This window comes from Olea europaea, chromosome 3 (assembly GCF_002742605.1).
Source record: "Olea europaea var. sylvestris chromosome 3, O_europaea_v1, whole genome shotgun sequence".
Classification (NCBI taxonomy): domain Eukaryota; kingdom Viridiplantae; phylum Streptophyta; class Magnoliopsida; order Lamiales; family Oleaceae; genus Olea; species Olea europaea.
In genome coordinates this window covers 12,517,339-12,540,055 of record NC_036239.1, presented here as the reverse complement: position 1 = coordinate 12,540,055, position 22,717 = coordinate 12,517,339, and the positions used below count along the sequence as shown (strand labels likewise).

Sequence of the window (22,717 nt, the reverse complement as noted above, 5' to 3'; positions counted from 1 at the left end):
GCCCACCTATTTGAAGCAAGTTATATAGGAGCAATATTAAAGAAAAAAGGAACATTGTGGAAAAAGTGGTAAAAATGGACTCTAAGCCCCATATCTATTGAATATTTATGAATATCTATACAATCACAAGTGGGATGGTTTGCACTTTCTAATTATTCAGTACATAGTAATTCTAAATCATCAAGGACATTAAATTGGTTCCAAATTTTATTCAAATTACTGAAAAATTTTCAAGGCTTCAAAATTCTCCTCATCATTCTCATTAAGACTAACTGGCTCATTTGAAGGTTAGGGTGCCTCACCACGTAACTCAACCATGGGTCAATAATGTCCATTTGTCTAAAATGTTAGGTTAATGCAAGAACCAGAATAGGTGACTACAGAGTAAGATAGCACCTCAGTATACAACACTTCTATAGAAGAGGAAGAAGCACTAGAGGAACATCCCTAAGTTTAGAACTTTCAGAATCATAAGAATTTTTGTGAGAATCGCTTTGGGAAGATATCAGTAAATGAGAGTCAACACATAAATAAAGAAGGGTTTTGAAGAAAGACGAAAGATAGAGATCTAATCATAAAAAAAACAAGATATTTATCAGTTTTGTAAAAGGCATAAGCCATTGAATTATGCTTATAACAATCGGAGCCATTTCAATTATTTTGGACAATCATAACCGAAAACTATAATAGGTGGTTGACTAAAATTCATAATGAACGAGTGAGATCATGCATAATCTACACAGAATCTAAAATGCACACATACCACTAATCTGGAAACACGCAAAACAGGCCCACTGGCTCACGAATAAAATGACTACAACATAACACATCATCTTAACATGGCACATGTCAGTCGTAGAAAAGAAAGAGAAAAATGCTTAAGTAATACCACCTATACTTTGCGGTTAAACAATGAAATACAACAAGGCCTATATTTAATATGAATAATAAAATTGGTCTTCGGGAACTATTTGTTTAATCAATAAAAATTATCTTGCGATCAGAAACAGATTGGCGCAAACCATTATTGAACACACGTGCATAAGTATTTAAAGTATGGTTTTTAAGTCAATGAACATAAGACATGTAAGATAATGAATAACACGTGAATACGTAATAAAACCAGTTATAAGTCGGCCATAAATAACCATCACCTGTTATTTTCTAGAATGACTTAAATGTCATCAAAGTTGTGAAGGAAATTTATAAATACTCTCAAATAAGAAGAGAATGTCAAGTGAATTCTAATATCTCCATAACAAATAGCCATTTCACCTCTTATCCCTGTTTGAATATCAAAATCAGAGAGTTTAGGAGTAAAATCCTTGCCCATTGAGAGGAATTTGTTGATTGTTAATTTGATTTTCAAGAAGTAGTAGCTCTTTAGAAAGAAAAGTGGCAGGGACCAAGAAATATATAAATAATGAGTAGTAATTTTGAATATATATTCAAATTAATTTCACTATGAAGTAGAAGGATCTTCGAATTTGATAAAAATATTTCACAAATATAGGGTGATTATGTTTGAAGGACTAGCTGCTTGCGATGAAGATTTTCCACCTACAGGAAAGGTGTTGATAAAGGAACTAGGTAATGGCACTTAGGGTACACGCTGATCCTAAATAATTTATAACTCCCTATTCCCAATTTGATATATTTATATGATGAATTGACGATATATCAAGTCCTTACCAAAGAGGATGGAATTACATTCTCCCTTTAGTCCTTGGATAGGACTAATCGTCTGTAGACCCCTTTCCCCAATTAAATTATTCCCCGAAACTAATTTTCCTTGCAGTACATGATTGCAGGAAACTAAAGCCCTTGTGGAGTGATACTTAAATAAATTTACCTAGGGGTGGCAAATGGGTCGAACCGTTTAGACTTGTATAGAGACAACAATGTCCCAAGCGTACAAGCTCTGCTTACAAACTTAGTTGGCTAGTGGATAGTCGATGACCGTGTGGGGCTGTCCAAATGGTCATCTCAAAAACGACCATTGGCCCAAATGGTCACATGACGACACATTTTGAATCTACAATTTAATTTTTACAATTTCGTATTAGCTCTTTTATCATACAATCTTTAGTATTATTATTTCTAAAATTTTTGGTGGCTCAAGTTTTTGTTCTAGCCCTAACAACTCGGTCTATTTATGTTACATTCCACCCATTTTTACTCAAAGTGAAACTCATTATTAGTCAAAGTCAAGCAAAGTAATTGGTCGAAGTCAGAGTCAATAAGGACTTAAGTTGAGCAAATAATTTTATGGGGCTTAATTTGTAATTACAAGTACTTAAGGGCCAAAAGTATATATATAGAGATTTAGGGATTTGTTTTCTATTTAGTAGAATTAAAGGAGTAAATGGTATATTATATGAAGGATGGGGCCTTTAGTTGCAATTTTATAATGGTTATCTGCTAACTTAAAGGATATGTGATCGCTTTTTTGTTATTTTGGTGTAGAAAAACTGAATGGAGAAGCAAAGAATGAAATGATGTAAGGAAAAGGAAGAAATGGAAGAGAAAAAAAAAAAAAAAGGAAGGAAGGGATAGGTTCCAATTTTATAAGGTTAGGTTCCCAATTTTTCATTTTCTCCCTTTAATTTAGAGAGGTAAGTATAAGAATGTGAAATTATCTCCTTTAAGGTATATGGAACTTATCTCTAAAATTTTGAAGTTAGCAAGAATTAGGTGTCATTGATGTGTATTCAAGGTTTTAAATAAGAATATAGCAAGGAAATGTTTATTTGAAAATTGGAGTTGGAAAAAGTAGAATTTTGGAAATGGGTTGTGAGATAAAAGATATATTCGTAGAGTTTCTTGAGATTATATGATACTAAACACTCAAAATAAGGATTTGAGATTGGAATTCTCCATTCTTTTAAAAGCAATTTTCGAGCTATTATAGTACAGGTGTTAATTCTGAAATTCTACCCAGAAAAGTGCATTTTCTTTCAATGGTTTCGATGCCGGTTTCAATATACAAAAATTGGTGCTAGATTTCTATATTCTAAAATTTTAGTGTTGTTTTGTCAAACCTTGGATTTCCAAAATTTTAAAGATTTGAATGAATTTATATGACAAATATTGAAGTCTACGTCTTGGACTAACTATGTACAACAGTTGTATATGTTTAAGGTAAATTTTAAGTATGAGTTTTTTAATGGTTTTGATAGTGTATGGTGATTGGTTGATAAGTCATTATAGAAGTTCAGAAGTTAAGTGGTGAATTTGTATTAATTTAATTGTTCGGTTTTGTTTCCAGAAATTATACTGTTATTTCAAGTAGGGACATGGAACCTTGGAAAGGCTCTTCAATTTAATCAAATTTCTATCCATAGATCTGTGAGTGGAAAACTTAAATAATTTCAAAGTATTATAAATTAAGTATATTATTAAGTTATGTGAATTATTTGCTCAATTATATGATTACCATGTAAGTTTCTTTTACTATGATACATGTGGAATTTCGAAGATTGTATATGGTACATTTGTGAATTGGAATATGAGACGTAATATTAAGATTGACTAGAAAAGTACTAGTGATTATATACTTCTTCTAGTTCATAGAGGGGTCTTGGCCGTTTTCTAGAAATGATTACCAGAGGTCTTGAGACCGGCTTTCATTTACAGAGAGGGCGAAAGGCCCATTGTGAAAGTTCTTAGCCCGAGTGGTGGATTTCAGATTTTTCTGAGTGTACATTTTTGGTGGATCACATGTGATGTGATGAGATGATATTTATAAAATTATGTGAATGTCTCATTTTTTGCTATAATTGTATGAGATTATCGTGTGAATTACTAAACAATATGAACTTCATGTCTACGTATGAGAAAACTTTTTAAATGATAAAGTATAATTATTTTCAAACTCTTCCACTCACTGAGCTATAAACTCATATTTTTCCACGATTTTTGTTACAAGTAGTATTGGTCCCTGATAGATTGAAGAGCTTAGTGGTTTTAAAATTAGAGCCACACAACATATTGAGTGATACGATTTATTTTGGTAAAACATGAAGTAATTATTTTGGACCTATCGCATTATATTTTTCATAAATATTTGATTTTGGAAAATATTTTGTAGTAAGTTATAGTCAACCTTGGTGGTGAATTTGGCATATAGTCAGCATCTATCATTGGCCTACGTCACGTTCTTAGTCCATTAGGCTAATTCGGGATGGGTTGTGTCAGAGTGGTATTAGTGCATGGTTTATAAAGTTTTGAAAGTTTTCGTAGTTCTTGCATTGGCATATCATGCATATTCAGTATATATGGTCATATGTCATGGTGGCGAAAATCAACGACTCTCAAGCTCGAATGTATGGAACTAAAAATGATGGAAAAATATTTTTAACAAATCCAGAAATGACTAGTATGGTAGTTGCAATGATCTGATGATTGGAAATGTTATTAGTTGTTGGGTTGGAACAATGGCATGTGTAACATATTAAGAGTTGAACAAATTTTGATCATTTTATAGGTTGTTTATATATAGGCATTCAAAGTGATAGGTGGTACAATCATTTAAGTATCAATATATTTGTAAAATTACCATGATTTTTATGTATACATAGGAAAATCTTTAGTTATAGTTTGCACAATAATAAAACGAAATGATATAATATGTGTAATTGGTGATAATCGGTGAGGGGTTTTGATTATGTTGGGCAGCTGGATGATCATTAGCGCTATTGAAATTGTGGTGAATTGTGGTCATTTCTTTGGGATGAGAGTTGGAAGCATGTTGGTGTATATTTATGCTATATGATAAGAATTTTGTGGAAGGATAAAATGAAAATATTATATAGAATGTTAATCAATAAAATACAATGTTTTATTATGTATATTACTCATTGAGGAGATTATCATTGATGTGTACTTCGAGAAAAATCTTGGATGGTATTATGACTGCCTTGACCAATTATATGATAGGTTACAAAATGAGAAAGATTAGTGATAAATGAGGTTGGAGAAGGAAAAAAATTGACTCGATGGGTTACTTATTGGCGTAGAAACTTGGGGATCAAGGAGATAGAAAATGATTTTTTGAAGAGAATATGAAATTTAGTGTGAAGTGGAATTATGTATAGCAGTACAACAGTTAAGGAAAATGTGGAAAAAAATTAGAGGAAAAGATTAAGAGTTCCATTCAAGGAAATAAAATTTTGATAGGAATATATATTTGGGAACGTGTGGTCGAACTAAACGAGAATAGAAAGAAAAGAGTAGGAATTAGTGTTAAATCACTTGGTACCGGTTATATGCAATAGTAGCATAAATTTAAGGGTAGCAGAGAAGAAATGGTATTAGGTTCTATATAAGTATGTGTCCTTACTGAAAGAATGAAAGAAAGGAAAGAAAACAATAAAGAGAGATGTGTGGATATCCATTAAGGTTTTGAATTGGGTATACAGTGTAATTGATATTCGATTGTTAAATATGGGTACGATGATTTTCAGTTAGTAAGGGTCAACAAGATAAGTACGACGAATCATTTCGTTCAACTGAGACGAGATATGATTAAATTTTGTGGTCATATGGAATGGTACGATGATATTCACTTAACAAGGTTATTTTATTATGAGAGGCATTTTGAATAGTGATAAACAAAAGATATGACAGTCTTGCGTAAACAGAATTTGTTATAATATAATCTTATTAAAATGTGAATTGATTTCCCTGTATCCAACATTGGGTTTATTTTGTTGATTTATAAGTTATCGAGGACGACGTGTTAAACTATAAATATGGCTTACTTTTAAGAGTTATTTGTGATTCATTTGGGATGACTATCTTGTCAGTTATATGTTGAATTTCATGAGTAGAATATCTCATTCCATCATATAAAATTGATAAAAGTTTCAGGTATGACATGTTATGGTACTTTAGAGCCTAGAAGGTGAAATAATGTTCTGTTGGATATGATGGTAGTTTTGAGCATGTCATTTAAGCACACAAAATTTTGTGGATACATTACATGAAGTCACTAAGGACATATCTTCACATTGTACTACAAGGAAGATGGAATGCTAGTTATGGTAAACAAGTTAAGAAGTCAAGATGGCCCAAAAAATAAATAAAAAATAGAAGGGAACAGAGATAAAGTCTAAGTGTTGTGTTTTTCTTTCTTTATTTAAGAAATTGGTGAGCTCAAGTTTCTTACTTTAGTACGGGTAAGTATATTTGGAGTTGTACAAAATTTTGGATTCTCTCTACATATAGTTGTGGTGCTTGAAAGAATTAAATTGACAATGAAATTTTGAGGCATGGAAAGAAAAGAATGAGGAATTGAAAACTGCAGTAGTAAGTTGTGTGTTGTATATGAGCATAATTGAAAAGTGAAATGGAAAATTAGAAGAGAAGAAGATAAGTGGAATATGTATATTGTTATTGTAGGGAGTGAATATTTATAGAGAAGAAGAAATGAGAAATGTAAAATGAAAAGTTGAGAATATCATATATTGGTTCTTAGGAAAGTTATTCGATGTATAATAAGAAAGAATAAACTTTGGGCCTCATTCAAGGTTCTTGGAGAAATCATTCATTATTTTTTCTTTATTTTATAATATGTTCGAATTCTAGTGGATTGAGTTTCGAGGACGAAATTCTTTGAAGGGGATAAGATTATTACACCCCACTCATTTTTGGTCAAAGTGACACCCATTTTTAGTCAAAGTCAAGCAAAGTAATTGGTCAAAGTCAAAATCAATAAGGACTTAAGTTGAACAAATAATTTTTATGGGGCTTAATTTCTAATAACAAGTACTTAAGGGCCAAAAGTGTGTGTGTATATATATATATATATATATATATATAGGGATATGTTTTCTATTTATTGGAATTAAAGGAGTAAATGGTATATTATATGAAGGATGGGGACTTTAGTTGCAATTTTATAATGGTTATCGGATAATTGATCTCTTTTTTGTCATTTCGGGGGAGAAAAACCGAATGGAGAAACAAAGAACAAAACCACGGAAGATAAAGGAAGAAAATGGAAGAGAAAAAGAAAAAGAAGGAAGGGATAGGTTCCAATTTTACAAGGCTAGGTTCTCAATTTCTCATTTTCTCCCCTTAATTTAGAGAGGTAAGTATAAGAATGTGAAATTATCTCCTTTAGGGTCTATGGAACTTATCTCTAAAACTTTGAAGTTAGCAAGAATTAGGTGTTATTGATGTGTATTCAAGGTTTTAATTAAGAATATAGCAAGGAAATATTTATTTGAAAATTGAAGATGAAGAACGTAGAATTTTGGAAATGGGTTGTGAGATAAAAGATATATTCTTTGAGTTTCTTGTGATTATATGATGCTAAACACTCAAATTAAGGATTTGAGATTTGAATTCTCCATTATTTTAAAGCAATCTTCAAGCTATTATAGTACAAGTGTTAATTCTGAAATTCTGCCCAGAAATGTCAATGGTTTCGATGCCAGATTTCAATATATAGAAATTGGTGCTAGATTTCTATATTCTAGAATTTTGGTGCTGTTTTGTCAAACCTTGGATTTCTAGATTTTTAAAGGTTTAAATGAATTTATATGACAAATATTGAAGTCTATGTATTGGACTAAATATGTACAGCTGTTGTATATGTATAAGGTAGTGATTTTAAGGAAGTGTGAGTGGTGTAATGAATTTGATAGTGTATGGTGATTAGTTGATAAATCATTAAAGAGAAGAAAAGTTGGGGAATTGGAGATATAAGAGTAAGTATAGAAGTTGAGATGTTAAGCGGTGGATTTGCATTAATATAATTGTTAAGTTTTAATTCGTGAAATTATACGTTATTTCAGGTAGGGACGTGAAAGTTTAGAAAGGCTCTTTAATTTAATCAAATTTCTATCCATAGATCTGTGAGTGGAAAAACTTAAATAATTTCAAAGTATTATAAATTAAGTATATTATTAAGTTATGTGAATTATTTGCTCAATTATATGATTACCATAAAAGTTTCTTTTACTATGATACATGTGGAATTTCAAAGATTGTATATGGTAAAGTTTGTGATTTGGAATATGAGATGTAATATTGAGATTGACCAGAAAAGTACCAGTGATTATATACTTCTTCTAGTTCACAGAGAGGCCTTGCCCGTTTTCTAGAAATGACTACCAGAGGTCTTGAGACCAACTTTCGTTCACGGAGAGGGCGAAAGGCCCATGGTGAAAGTTCTTAGCCCGAGTGGTGGATTTCGAATTATTTAGAGGGTACATTTTTTGCGGATCACATGTAATGTGATGAGATCTCGGGGCGTATTTTAGATTTTAGTTAGAGAGTACATTTTTAGTGGATCATATGTGATGTGATGAGATGATATTTATAGAGTTATGAGAATGTCTCATTTTTTGCTATAATTGTATGAGGTTATCGTGTGAATTACTAAACGATATGAACTTGATGTCTACATATGAGAAAAATGTTTAAGTGAGAAAGTATAATTATTTTCGAACTCTTCCATTCACTGAGTTATAAATTCCTATTTTTCCAAATTTTTCTTACAAGTGGTATTGTCCTTGTTAGCTTGAGGACGCTGGTGGCATTAGAATTAGAGCCAGATGACATATTGAGTTATACGATTCATTTTGATAAAACATGAAGTAATTATTTTTTTCGGACCCATTGCATTATATTTTGCATAAATATTTGATTTTGGCGCACATTTTGTAGCAAGTCATAGTCAACCTTGGTGGTGGATCTAGCCTCTAGTCAACGTCTATCATCGGCACACATCACATTCCTAGTCCATTAGACTGATTTGGGATGGATAATGTCAATTTACAAGAGGCAATGAACGAATGTTTGACATTATTCTTAGCTAGTGGTGAATAGCTTAGTATAGTGAAAAGTGTTCACTTATATCTCCAACTAGGTAAAATCCTACTACAGAAACACTCTTCATTTGGATGCAATTAATTTATAAAATAAAAAGAAAGATTGAATAATAAGTGATTTAAGTAAAGATACTGGTGTTTAATCATTTACGTCTTTTATCATTTACATATAACATGTGGTCCAATGATAATCATAAAGATTACATAGCTGCTACTACACGCTAAATAGATAAATAGTGGATACTACATAAAAAATATATTGCTTTTAAAATAACTAAATTTTCTCATGATCATCTAAATTTTGTAATACTTTAATGAGCATTATCCAAGAATTTAATTTTGAAAATAAAATCTGCACTTTTACATTTGATATTGCAACAATCAATATAGTAGTAATTTATAAATTAGCTCGACACTTCATCCCAATTTTGGTGGTATTTTACTTTATATCTGCTGCGTTTATCACATTTTTAATTTAATTGTGAAGATGGGATAAAATTCATAAAAATCCAGTTGGAAAAAATTAGGTGCACTCTTAACCATATACGATCTCCCTTAACCATATGAAATGTACGCCAAAACGATCGGTAGGAATGTTCCAATGTAATGTCCCGAAATTTCATTGAAAGGAATTTAATTTTTTTGTACACTATATTTTAATGTTTTGAAAGTTTAGGGACTAAAGTATATATAAAGTAAATTTCGATTTTATTTGGCTTAAATGTAGATAATGACGAAGCGATAATAAGTATATAAACATTGGGCTCGTTGGATAAGTCATAATTAATCAAGCATGTTAGACTCGAGAAAAAGTTAATTTGGATAAGTGGAACCCAAGTTATCAAGGTTGAAAGATATAGCTTTAAAATTATATTTAAATTTATTATTTAATGAATTTAAGTCTCCCTTGCTCAAGTCACATGAATAGAGAAGATTCTTGGTAGATTATGATTGAATATTTTTTTTATCCAAATAAAGATATAATAATAATAATAATAATAATAATAATAATAATATATAAAAGAAGAGAGGGAGATAGGACCAAGTGAGAGAGAGAAAGAAAAGAAGAGAGAGAAAGAAACTTTATTTATTCTTGTTTCAATTTGTTGGCCACGTGTGGGAGAGGTATTGCTTGTTGAGTGATAAAGTTGGTTGACAAGATTTGGTCAATTATTTTATTTCAAAAATTTCGTTTCCAAAATTTATCCATACTCCTATCCTACTACTACACATATCCCCAACTACACACCCACTTTGTTAGACTAGATCATGTGGGATATATTTATAGATTATCAAAAGAAGACATATGTATAAGCACACGGTTGTAGAGAAAGAATAGTGTTGAAATCAGGTAAATTACAGACTCCATATTTATGCAGTGTAAAAGGAATATTACTTTATACCTTAAAAAAAAATTATAGATACTTATACCTGTGGTATTGGAATTTAAAATAGAAAGTCAATTTCAAACAATATAAATTCTTGAAGCAGCGAGAAGGATTTTTGGAGCGTGATTTCTTTGGTTTTGTCATCCAAAAATTAAAACGATCTAATAAGGTAGGATATTAAGGTGCAGTATTTTTTTTATTCCCGTTTAAATATTTTTTCATGCTGATGACTTTTATACTCATGAAAGTTAAAGTTATAATATGATATGCTATGATGTGAATAATATGGCCACTCCGGTACAACAATATGATATGAGTTCTTGCCGAATTTAAAGATATGAGACGATATGATATTCTGATACATGTTTTAAAATTATTATATGGGATCGCACCATAAATTTTTATATCCTACTGAGTATCCCATGTACTCACCCTTTTCCCTACAACTCAAAGGTTAGATCGGGTCGTGTCGAAACGTGGTGATTCGATTAAGTGGTTGTGCCCCGTCTTGCTGGACAAAAATCTAGAAATTTAGCACGTAATTTTATTTCTTTTAAGTTTATTGCAATAGACATTTATTTATAACCGAATTCTCATACATGTTTGTTTGCACATGAATATGTGTAGATCGCACCTTAAATAAAGTTTGAACGTTATTTTTTTCTACCAGTTGCACTGATTAAATGTATTTAGATATGTCTTTACTGTCTAGTCCTTGTCAAATACTATTTTTATGTACTTCACTATGAAATTTTCCCGTTAGAGATATACCGTTATGCTGCGTGAATCTTTAAGAGCTTACAAAACTGCACACATTCTTGTATTTTTGCACTCGTCATAGAGATATAGGCCGGTGGTATATGGGAGTAGGTTTAACATTACGCGAGAGACAGTGTTGGATAGATTTAGAAGCATTGATTCTTCAAAATTTCATCTTGTTGTCAATTTGTGAAATTAGGGTTTAATTGAACATTACTTTAGAATTCGTGATCTTGGTGCGCTATACAATCTCTTAATACATTAAATTGATTTCTCAACATTTAATAGCATTTTAGTTCATTCAAACATCAATCTGCATTTTGTTCATTGCCTGCATAATTAGCTTAGGTCAGAGAGTAATTAGGTTATAAAATCACTTGTCAAAATTTAGTTTCAGTTAAGTCTAGAATAAATAACATTGAACTAAATCAATCTCTGTAGGACGATATTCGAACTCAATTTTCCATTGTATTACTTGTCACGAACCGTACACTTACGTATATAAATCGAAAGAATAATTTCGTGAACAAGTATCAATGCTTACTTTACTGTAACTATTTTATACATAACGTCCCTTAATTCAATACAACACAATTTTCCCATTCTAATGAATCCTTTTACACCTCTCTTCATCTTTTACATATCCAAAACTGCCCAAATCTTGCAGCCTTTCCTCTGAATGACCAGATTGATAGTGTTGAACGACTTGGTATCAAAGACTACACAATTATTATGAAACAGTGTTTGAAGTACAAAGGAGGCTGATGGCCCATCATTGCTGACATTTCGATCTTCAATCGATGGATTCTAGGCTTAAATTAAACTTACCAATCAATATATCAACCATCCAATTGAAAACTTCAAACCCACAACTACAATCCACTTATGGTTGCATTCCCTTTTCTCACCCACAAAGGGACAATAATATGGTGCTATTTTGCAAGCCACAAAGGCAAAGAGAAGACAAGAAGAGCAAATGATACGACCCATCCTGAATCATCCAAGTGGAGCTGAAACGTGACATGCGCCGATGATAGATGCCGACTAGATGTCAAATCTCTCACTAAGGTTGACTATGAGTTTCTTCGAAATGCACCAAAATCAAATGCATGTGTAAAACATAATGCAATGGGTCAAAATTATTTACTTTGTGCTTCATCAATATGAGTTATAACACTTAATATGTCGTGTGGCTCTCATTCCAAAATCATTAGGCTCTTCCAACTAAAAAGAACCAATTGCCACCTATAGGAAAGTTACGGAAAAATATATGAGTTGATAGCTCAGTAAGTGGAAAAGTTCGAAAATAGTTATACTTTTTTAATTTTATATTTTTATCGAAAATCGAGTTCATATCATTGAATAGTTCACACACTCAACATGTCGTGTGACTATAAGTATTTGTGTTCGTGTTTGGAAAGTGGGTGGGTCAAATCTTGGTGGAGGCTCAAGGGTTCCATCTACATGACCGAGTAGTGCTTGACTCTCAAGAAGAGAGAGCAGTTGCCTTTCCCACAGGAGGTAGTTTGAGGAGGAGAGTTTAACTGTTACCATGTGGATTATGGTGTTGAAAGAGAAGAGTGTGGATTCGACAGCCGTGATGAGATTTAAGGATAATGGATGTTAATCCGAGAATGGCTCTAATACCATGAAAATCTTTGAAGAATAAATCACCACATTGCTCTTAGTAATAGTGATTATGTCTATTTATATAGATGTAAAAGGTGCTTACAAATCAATCAAGAACTAAAGTAGAACTTGCATTAGAGTCAGTAACCCGCACAGACTCATCGACTAGATCAGTACAAATAATACACAGGTCAGGTCTGGATGTAGTAATGGAAGGAGAACGATGCTCAGGGGGAGATGGTTTTGCATGGGATGAGCTGGGCTCCCAAAAATTGGAAAATTGGAGAGATGAAATAGGTTGAGCATGAGAGGTTTCTAAAGAAGGAAAGTGATGTTCATCAAACTGTGCATGTCTGAGTGATGTATAGTCTAGAGGTTGTGGAATCAAGGCAACGAAACCCTTTACAGGCTGGACTATATCCCAAAAAATGCATGGGATGCTATGAGGGAAAAATTTGTCAGACATGAAATCTCGCAAACAAGGATAAACACGACAACCAAAGGGATGAAAATTTTCATTATTTGGAGGTAAACCATTAAGAAGCTCAAAAGGGGACTTACTTCCAAGAAGTGGTGTGGGCAAGCGACTGATGATGAAGACTGCAGTGCTGAAGGCGTCAACCCAAAAGCGTGGAGAAAGATGAGAGTGAAAAAGGAAAGCAAGGCCACTCTTAGTCACATGACGATGTTTCCTTTTGGCACGACCATTTGAGTAGGTGTGTATGAGCAAGATAGTTGATGATGGATGCCTGAGTTATGAAGGTATGGCCGGAGATGATTGCTAGTAAATTCTCCGCCACCATCACTTTGAAAAGTTTTATGCTTGCAGAATGCTGATTTTCCAACAAATTTCTGAAATTGAAGAAAAATATTGTAAAAATTAGATTTTGAAAGCAAAGGGTATAGCCAAGTGAAACGAGAAAAATCACCGGCAAAGACAACATAGTATACAAAATCTGAAGTGGATTTAACGGGGGATGGGCCCCATATGTGATAATGAATTAAATCTAACACATTAGATGATCATTATTCATTATGCGAATAAGGCAAACGATGATTTTTTTGCAATCTGACATGTGCTACAAAGTGTTGGAGAAGGCAATAAAGATGTAAATTAAAGATGACCTTTTTTATTTAAAAGAGAAATAATGGAATGATTCACATGTCCAAGGCGAGCATGCCATAAATCATACAAGGCATGCTATGACTAAGAACAAAAATAAAGGTGGGGTTTCCACGCTCCAGCACATATAATCCACCATCTCGTTTACCGGTTGCCACCACCTCTCCCGTATGACAATTCTGAATAGTAAAAGAATTATTAGTGAAAGTGACAGACAAAGGAAAATCAGAAGTTAATTTACTAATGGATACAAGATTTTTAGTTAAATGAGGGACAACTAAAACATCAAGTAAATGAAAATTTTGATTGGGAGAGACAGTACCAGTGTGTCTTATAGGTAGGGAAGCACCATTTCCTACAATTACACAATCCTTACCAATGTAATTACTTGAGCGATCCAAAATAGATGGATTGGTGCTCATGTGGGCCCAAGCCCCAGTGTCCAAATACCAATCTGAGGCCTCATTTTCAGATATAGAGCATGATTTATTGAATGCCTTGACGAGATGAGCAGAGTTTTCTAGTCGAGAATAACTCTGGTCACAACGGTCAGCATAGTGTCCTTTGGTCCGACAAACCTGATATCGCGAGGGAGGGGTGACGTTATTGGCCAGAGAAGTTTCATCCATTGCCACAATTAGAGTAGGCTTGATTGTTGTTGCATCCGGGATTGGTGCGTGAGAGGTGGCCCTCACACGATTAACAATGCAATTCGTGGCAGTGAACGCTGCTGTAGGTAGACTTGTAGATTCAAGAGATTTTTGGAACAATTCAAAGCTTTCAGCTTTGGACACGGGGTCACTGAAGTAGGGGAGAGGAGTGACTGCCATCTATGCAATTGAGAATGACAAGAGATCAGCACCAAGAATTCTAAGAAACCAATGGACTTTGTCCGTCTCATCAACTGGTTGTCCAACGGCATGTAGCTGGTCGCAAAGTGCCTTAAAGGCACGAGTACCTCATCAATTGGAGATCATCTTTGAGGCAAATCTCGCGAGCTTTGGAGTGGTGGCTGAAGGTGTTTTCCAAGGCAACCCAGACTCGCGTGAGGTGGAGAGGTTGATGACCTCAGCCATGGCCTCCTTGGTGAGGGAGGAGAGAAGAAGGCTGAGAAGCTTCTGATTTGTTGTTTTCCAATCTAAGTATTTGGTGTTCGGTGTTTGGGAGGTGGGTGGGTCAAATCTTGGTGGAGGGTCAAGGGTTCCATCTACATGACCGAGTAGTGCTTGACTCTCAAGAAGAGGGAGCAGTTGGCTTTTCCACAGGAGGTAGTTTGAGGAGGAAAGTTTAATTGTTACCATGTGGATCATGGTGTTGAAAGAGGAGTGTGGATTCTAGAGCCATGATGAGATTGAAGGATCAATGGATGTTAATCCAAGAATGGCTCCGATACCATGAAAATCTTTGAAGAATAAATCACCACATTGCTCTTAGTGATGATGAGTATGTCTATTTATATAGATTTACAAGGTGCTTTCAAATCAATCAAGAATATTTAAAGCTTAATTACAATGAAATTGATGGAAAGAATATCCCATAATTGAGCTAGATTAAAATATAATTAGGCTAGAATAGTGGGGTCAAATCTGTTACAGGAATTATGCCTTAGATTGGGCCAAAGTATCCTCAACAAATGATACATTCGATGTAGACAAAAAGAGGCACTCGTTCATATAATTTTAGAAAAAAGAGGCATATTTTAATTGTCTTCCGTCCTGGATAGATTCCTCCTCAAGAAATATTGTAGAATACATTGACTGCTATATTATCCAAGAACTGCTGATTCAGTGTTGCAGTGTCTTAATATAACAATTTGTAATAATGATAAATTAATGTTCATATAGACTCTCAATATCTCAAATTTCGGCATCAGTTTCTTATAAATATGTTGACACCAGTGCTTAACATTATTATTTTTAAGGTGTCAACCATTTTGTTGGAGTATAAAAACATGAAAAAAAAGTGATGTTAACAGAGAAAATAGATAGATAAATAAAACTATTGCCAACTAATCCAGCAACGTTACCTAAGCTGACCGAAGAATATTATATTCTTTGGGTATATTAAAGAAAATTAAGCTATATTTGTCCAAACTTTAGTTATGACTTCTTCCATCCATGATCATGCATTTGAATTGGCTCCACCTATCATCAATATGCTTTAATTAATTTTATCAAGTTGTATAATGATAGCCAGAGCAGTGGCAATAACTTTCTACTCAAGTGATTAAGAAGACCTCTCTTGCTTTCACCTCTCTAATCCTTTCTTAGAAAAAAATATAAAAATTGTTCTGGTCAAAGTCTTTCTTGGTCCATTTGTCACAGTTTTGCTTGATAAGCCAGCTTCTGGTGAGCTTCTAAAATTTCTATGTCGCGTAGGAATTGATGCCCACATGAAAGAGGGGCTTACAACATTGTTGATGATCACATCTATACTTAGTGATGCCAAAAACAAGCAAACAGCAAATGAAACTGTGAAAGAATGGCTGAATGAATCAGAGAATTTGGCTTATGATCTTGATGACTTGGTGGATGAGTTGAACACTGAAGCTTTGCAGCGAAGATTAGTTGGAACTGAAAGCAGAAACAGTAAGGTACAGAAGCTTCTCCTCACATGCTGTACTGATTTCTCTTTTAGCGATTTTTTGTTTGACTGTGGGATTGCTTCCAAACTACAAGATACTAATGACCAATTTGAAATTCTAGTCAAGAAGATTAGTATGTGACATCACTTGTGGTTGAATCTGATGTACATGGAAGAGAAGAGGACAGAGAAAAAATAATTGAGATGTTGGGGGCTGAATCAAGTGAGAGTCCAATATCTGTGATTCCCGTTGTGGGCATAGGAGGCGTGGGGAAAACAACACTAGTCCAGTTAGTATACAAAGATGAAAGAGTAAATGAGGAGTTTGATCTGAAGGCATAGGCTTGTATTTCTGATGAATTCGATGCTTGTAGGGTAACAAAAATCATTCTTGAGGCAGTTTCAGGTGGAAGGTGTGACTATGAAGATTTTAACATGCTTCAGGTCAAACTAAAGGAAAATCTTTTAAACAAGGGATTTCTAATAGTTTTAGATGATGTCTGGAATGAAAATTTTGGAGATTGGGACATTCTACGACGTCCTTTCCTTTATGGCAAACCTAGAAGCAAAATCATTGTTACTAGTCGACATCAAAGGGTGGCCAAAATCTTGTCATTAATTTCAGTTCATCATGTGACTGTGTTATCAGACGATAATGCTTTATCATTGTTAGCTCATCATGCATTAGGAACAAAGAATTTTGATGTACAACAATTTCTATATGAGATAGGTGAATACTTGGTGAAAAGATGTAAAAACTTGCCACTAGCAGTAAAGGCTGTTGGAGGAATCCTTCGGACAAAAGTTAATCCTAAAGACTTGGAAGATGTATTGAATAATGATATTTGGATAAATGGAGAAAATAATGAAATCCTTCCTTCTTTAAAACTCAGTTACCAATATCTTCCTCCATAACTGAAATGATGTTTTGCTTATTGTGCTATCTTTCCCATGGACTATGAATTCAACAAGTCCAAGCTGTTGTATCTATGGATGGCTGAAGGTTTTCTGCATCATTCACACCAAGAGAGGTTAATTTAGGAATCAGGAAGTGGTTGTTTTGATGAACTATTAGCGAGATCATTCTTCCAACAATCAAGTTTCAATTCTTCATGTTTTGTGTTGCATGACTTCCTTATGATTTAGCTAATAGCATCGCTGGAGATAAATGTTTGATGTTGGATAATAAGCTGAAGGAAAATCTTCAAAATAATATTTCTGCAAAGGTCCGTCGCTTGTCGTTCATTCGCCATTTCTTTGGGTCCCACCAAAAATTTTACCTGGTCAACAAATTTTGAAGTTTAAGAACTTTTTTGCCACTACCCATGAACAAGTACTTTGGTCAAAATTTCATGTCCCAAAGAGTTTTGCTCGACCTATTACCAAAGTTGTGCTGCTTAAGAGTGCTATCATTAAGTGGTTATGATTCAATATATGAGCTTCCAAGTGCTATTAGCAACCTCAGACATTTACGATAGCTTAACTTAACTAGGACTTCGCTCAAACGGTTGCCTGAGTCCCTGATCACTCTTGTCAACTTACAAGTGTTGATCCTAAGGAACTGTTATGGACTAATCAGATTACCGCCAGGGATGGAAAAATCTTATCAATCCTATCAAGTCTACAGACATTATCCAAGCTGATTGTCAGTAAAAGTAGTGGGTTGAAATTAAAAGATTTGGGGAAACTCTCACTTCTACAAGGAGAAATTTATATAATGGAATTGCAAAATGTTGTGAATGTTCAAGAAGTGATAGATGCGAGACTAATGCATAAACCAAGTCTTAACAAAATAAGGTTGGCATGGAGCAACAACTTCGATAATTCTCGAAATGAAATGCTGGAAGCAGAAGTGCCTAACTCTCTAAAACCCCAAGAGAATTTATCAAGTCTTGAAATTGGTTTTTATGGTGGTGCAAAGTTATAGAGTTGGAATGGAGATTTGTCATTCTCCAAGTTAGCAAAAGTAAGAATCAGCTCTTGTAAAAACTGCATGAGTTTGCCACATTAGGGCATCTACCCTTGTTAAGAGAATTGAGCATTCAAGGCATGAATCGAGTAAAAGTGGTTGGAGTTGAATTTTATGCAGTGAAAAATTATCATTTCAATCACTAGAAAACTCTGCATTTTGAAGACATGCCAGAATGGGAGGAGTGGCATGGATTATCACTTGAAGATGAAGCGGTAGTTGAATTTCCAAAGTTGTGTGAATTGTTCATAAGAAGATGTCCTAGACTGGTCAAGCTTCCAATTCTTTTGGTTCCATCTACTTTCGGAGTAAAAGTAGAAGTGTAATGAGGTGGTGCTAAATTGCATGCACAATTTGACCTCCCTAACCTTGGAGAACATTTTTGGGTTAACTTCAGTCTTGAAAGCATTTGAGCAGTTAAACTTGAAAATTTAGAAATTGATCACTGTGAGGACCTTGCGACTCTTGTGGCCAAACGATAATATTTCACGACGACTAGACAACCTACGGAAAGTAGTTGTAAAAAGGTGCCCTCAGCTCTTGTCCTTCCAAGAAATTGGTGCTCTTCCTATTGTTACATCCCTTAGTATTGATTCTTGTGCAGCTGTATAGTTATTGCCCAAGAGTATATCTCCTCTAACAATATTGGCTATCCTTGCTGGTTGTTGAAGATGGTAGAGTTAGAGGAATGCAGAACTCCTCTTGGATCTATTATTATCAATTTGGGGAACTTAAATATGACAAATTTACTGGGGTCTAGTCATAATTACTCAAGTTTTATTTTCCTCCATATATATTCGTGTGATGATCTGGAAGCATTTCCCCTCGGAGGCTTGCCAACATCAAATTTTGAGACATCTTCATGTAACTGATTGCCAACGTCCAATGGCCTTACCGTACCAGATGGAATTACTATCATCTCTTAAATCCCTGTTGGTGGAGAATTTTACTTCATTAGTAGAGCCCTTTCCACACGGGAACATTCCCTCCAATCTGACCTCCTTTGCAATCATCAACTGCAGGAAACTTAAGCCTCCGGCAGGGTGGGACTTACACAAACTCACCTCACTATATGAATTTGTGGTCAGTGGGGGATATCCAGAACTGGTTTCCTTCTCAAAGAATGATGAGGAACACAATTTTTTTCCTCCATCTCTAACTCAATTGTGATTGAGTGACCTTCCGAGACTGGAAATCTTATCGAAGGGATTCCAAAACCTCACATCTCTTCGACATTTATCCATCTCAAAATGCCCAAATCTCGGGGCATTGCCTATGGACAACCAGGTCGACAACCTTTGGAGCCTTTGGATCGATGACTGCTCACTTAAATACTGTTTGAAGTACAAAGGTCATTACTGGACCAAGATTATCTACATTCCTGAGGTTCTAATTGATGGGCATTCCCTCCATTAACCAGCGGCAGCCTTATCTAAAAAGATTCCATCAGGTAACAGATTCAATTTTGCTATCTACCAATCTCATCTTCTCTAATGCAAAACAGTTTTCTAGAATCTATTAGACTACTAAAAATTAGCTTTTCACCTACAGAAAATTACTAACAGATTGCATCCGTTAGTAATTAGAAACAAATTATCCATTGGTAAAAGTTATTCACTTTTACCTACGATAATTAACAGCGAATTTTTCGTTGGTAACAATGATATCTCTTTACTAACGAATATTCTGTGCTTCATATAACTATTTAACATTTGGATATTTCACCTACGGAATATCCATAGGTGATGTACCGAATATAACTAACGGATGCAATCGGTTGGTAATTAAAAACGAATTATCTGTTGGTAAAAGTTATTCACATTCAACTACGATTGGGAATGATGATATCTCTTTACCAACGGATATTGTGTATCTCATGTAATCGTTTAACATTTGGACCTTTCACCTACGGATATTTCGTTAGTAATTAGAAACGGATTATCCATTGGTAAAAGTAATTCACTTATCCCACATCGAAAGTTCACAAAAAGGTCTTCGGAGTTGCCTCTATAAATTAATTTGTAGTCCAATAAGTGGTTAAACAATATTTTGCCCTTTAAAATCGGTTGTCTAAAGGTTAAAAAAATTAGAATTATTAAATAAATAATAATAATAATAATAATAATAATAATAATAATAATAATAATAATAATAATTTATTTTTATTTTTCTTATCATGCCTCGCAGCTATGCGGCTATTTACAACATTGATTTTTACCAATTATAATGGTAGACATTTACAAACAGAAAGTCGGTGCTATTGGTTAAGATTTTTACCAACAGAAATTTCGTTCGTAAAAGATTCACACTTTACCAACGAAAAATTCATTGGTAAAATTTTACTCTTTACTTACGGTAGGATCCATTGGTAACTATTAGCGACTCTCAAATTAGGAATGAATTTGCGGCTGCAAATATTTCATTGTTAAAGAATAATAGCAACGGATATCGAGGTTCCAAGAACAGAAGATTCGTGCCTGAAACTATGTTTTTTAGTAGTGATTATTAATCTCACATCACGAACTCACCTCATAATGACTTGCTGACATTTCCCAGGTCCACGTTGCCGAGATTCTATCTATGAACAAGTTGCCACCATGGATTCATTCTACTACCTAACTATGTCAACATCACTTCATTTGGTAGCAACGAATTGGGGCCTCATATATTGAAACTGGAATCATGTCATTTTATTTGAATATATTCTTTCCTGGAAAATGCAGTTTCAATGGCAGTTCTTGTGTCAAGCTGCCAATTCTTTTAATTAATTTTATTTTTTTTTTGGGAAAATAAGTTTTGGAATAGTCTTTTTTCAAGAATGTGTGGTTAAAGAATAGAAAAAGTTTTAAGTTTACGTGCAAAATCTTTTATTATATAAATATGTGGTTGAAAATAAGTGTAAAGAAAAAAAAAAAGAATTTTGATTCAATAGATGTCAAATAGGAGCTTAAATACTACTGTTTTCGGTGTAACTTCTGCATTTTAGAAACTAATACATAGCAGTTATTTTAATAACCTTTGTAAAAGGTGGATAGCTATTCCATCATAGACAACGATTTTTATTAAAGCCTAGCCGTGACATGGACCACGGTTTTTGTTATACCATTGTGGAAAAAAAATTAAAGCTATTGTCAAACATGCTCTCCTTATTTCATGTATCTGTCTCACAATTCATCTATTTCCTCTCAATTTTTTAATGATTCCCACCAAAATTTGAAGACAAAGAAACCCTTCTATCTACGTTTTTTTTTTCATTCTTTCATCCTTCATCCTCTTTCATTTGGGTTTGCACTAAATCCAGTAAACTTAAATTTCTACGTTGGTCCACTCGTGGGTTTTTTTGTAGGCTTGCAGTTGAGTGTGTTTGCTTAGATTCTACTGCCGCGCCATCTTACAAGATTCGTCTTCCCATGGAGTTTGCTGGCGTTTACGGTGGGTTTATCTTCTGTGGTTCTGGAGTTGCTGTGCTCATGGCTAATTTGCCGTGGGTCTGCTTGAGTTTGTTGGTTGGGTTTACCATGGGTTTGCCTCGACTCTCATGCATTGTCATCTTACAAGGTTATCTTCCAATGGCTCCAGCATTTCCAAATAGTTCATGTTCTTAAAATGTGCAGTCCATAACTTAATACATGTTATGCTATTAGTAGAAATCAATGTGACATTTATTTTTTTGTTAATACTAGTCTTTGACATGTGCGTCGCACGAGTTTTGTATTTATTTTATTTTTATTAGCGTCAAAATTGTAGATTTTTTACTCATAAGTAACTTCTTACATTTTACAAATATTTTTTGTCGGTATTTTTATTTGTTAATAATTTCTTACATAAAAGTGATTGTTGGAAATAAAATAGTGATAACAAAAAATATCAACAAATAAAAATATTACTAAGAAACAAATTCAAAGAAAAAATTAATCTTCATGCTTGGAAGTCTCAACCCTTCGTAATACGGAGGCTTGATCTCTCCGTAATACGGAGGCTTGATCTCATGGTGAGATCAAGTCTCCATAATAAATATGGAGAGATTCCTTTGATATTTTTTTATTTAAATAATATTTTATTTATAGATCATCTATTTAACATATAAGTTAATATTTAATTTTAAAAATTAAATATATCTAAATATTTACTCCAAATTTTTAAGTTAATATATTGTTAAGTTACAAGTAATTTTTACAATTATAAGTGTTTTTTTTTTTTACTTTTAAATAACTTTAAACGAATTTTTTTTACATATATTTATGGAATTCACACTTTTGCTCTAGAATTAACCCCCTCAATTAATTATTATTTAAACGGTTCGTAAACATTTTGATTGATATTATTTTTTGGTCATCCAAATGGTTACTATATACCTTTTACGTACATATATAAAAATAATATTTTTATTTATTAACAGATGAATATATTTATTTTTCGAAAAATG

The 22,717-nt window shown here is 33.5% G+C and overlaps 1 long non-coding RNA gene and 1 pseudogene across 1 annotated transcript; both read left to right on the top strand.

Annotated features, from left to right (window-relative positions):
- Positions 1 to 6,941: 6,941 nt before the first annotated feature.
- On the top strand, positions 6,942 to 10,891 carry LOC111386513. The gene is made up of 2 exons (XR_002701241.1): positions 6,942 to 7,093; positions 10,682 to 10,891. It is a non-coding gene; the product is annotated as an uncharacterized LOC111386513 (long non-coding RNA).
- A 4,748-nt stretch (positions 10,892 to 15,639) lies between these two features.
- On the top strand, positions 15,640 to 17,237 carry LOC111378550 (annotated as a pseudogene).
- Positions 17,238 to 22,717: the final 5,480 nt, after the last annotated feature.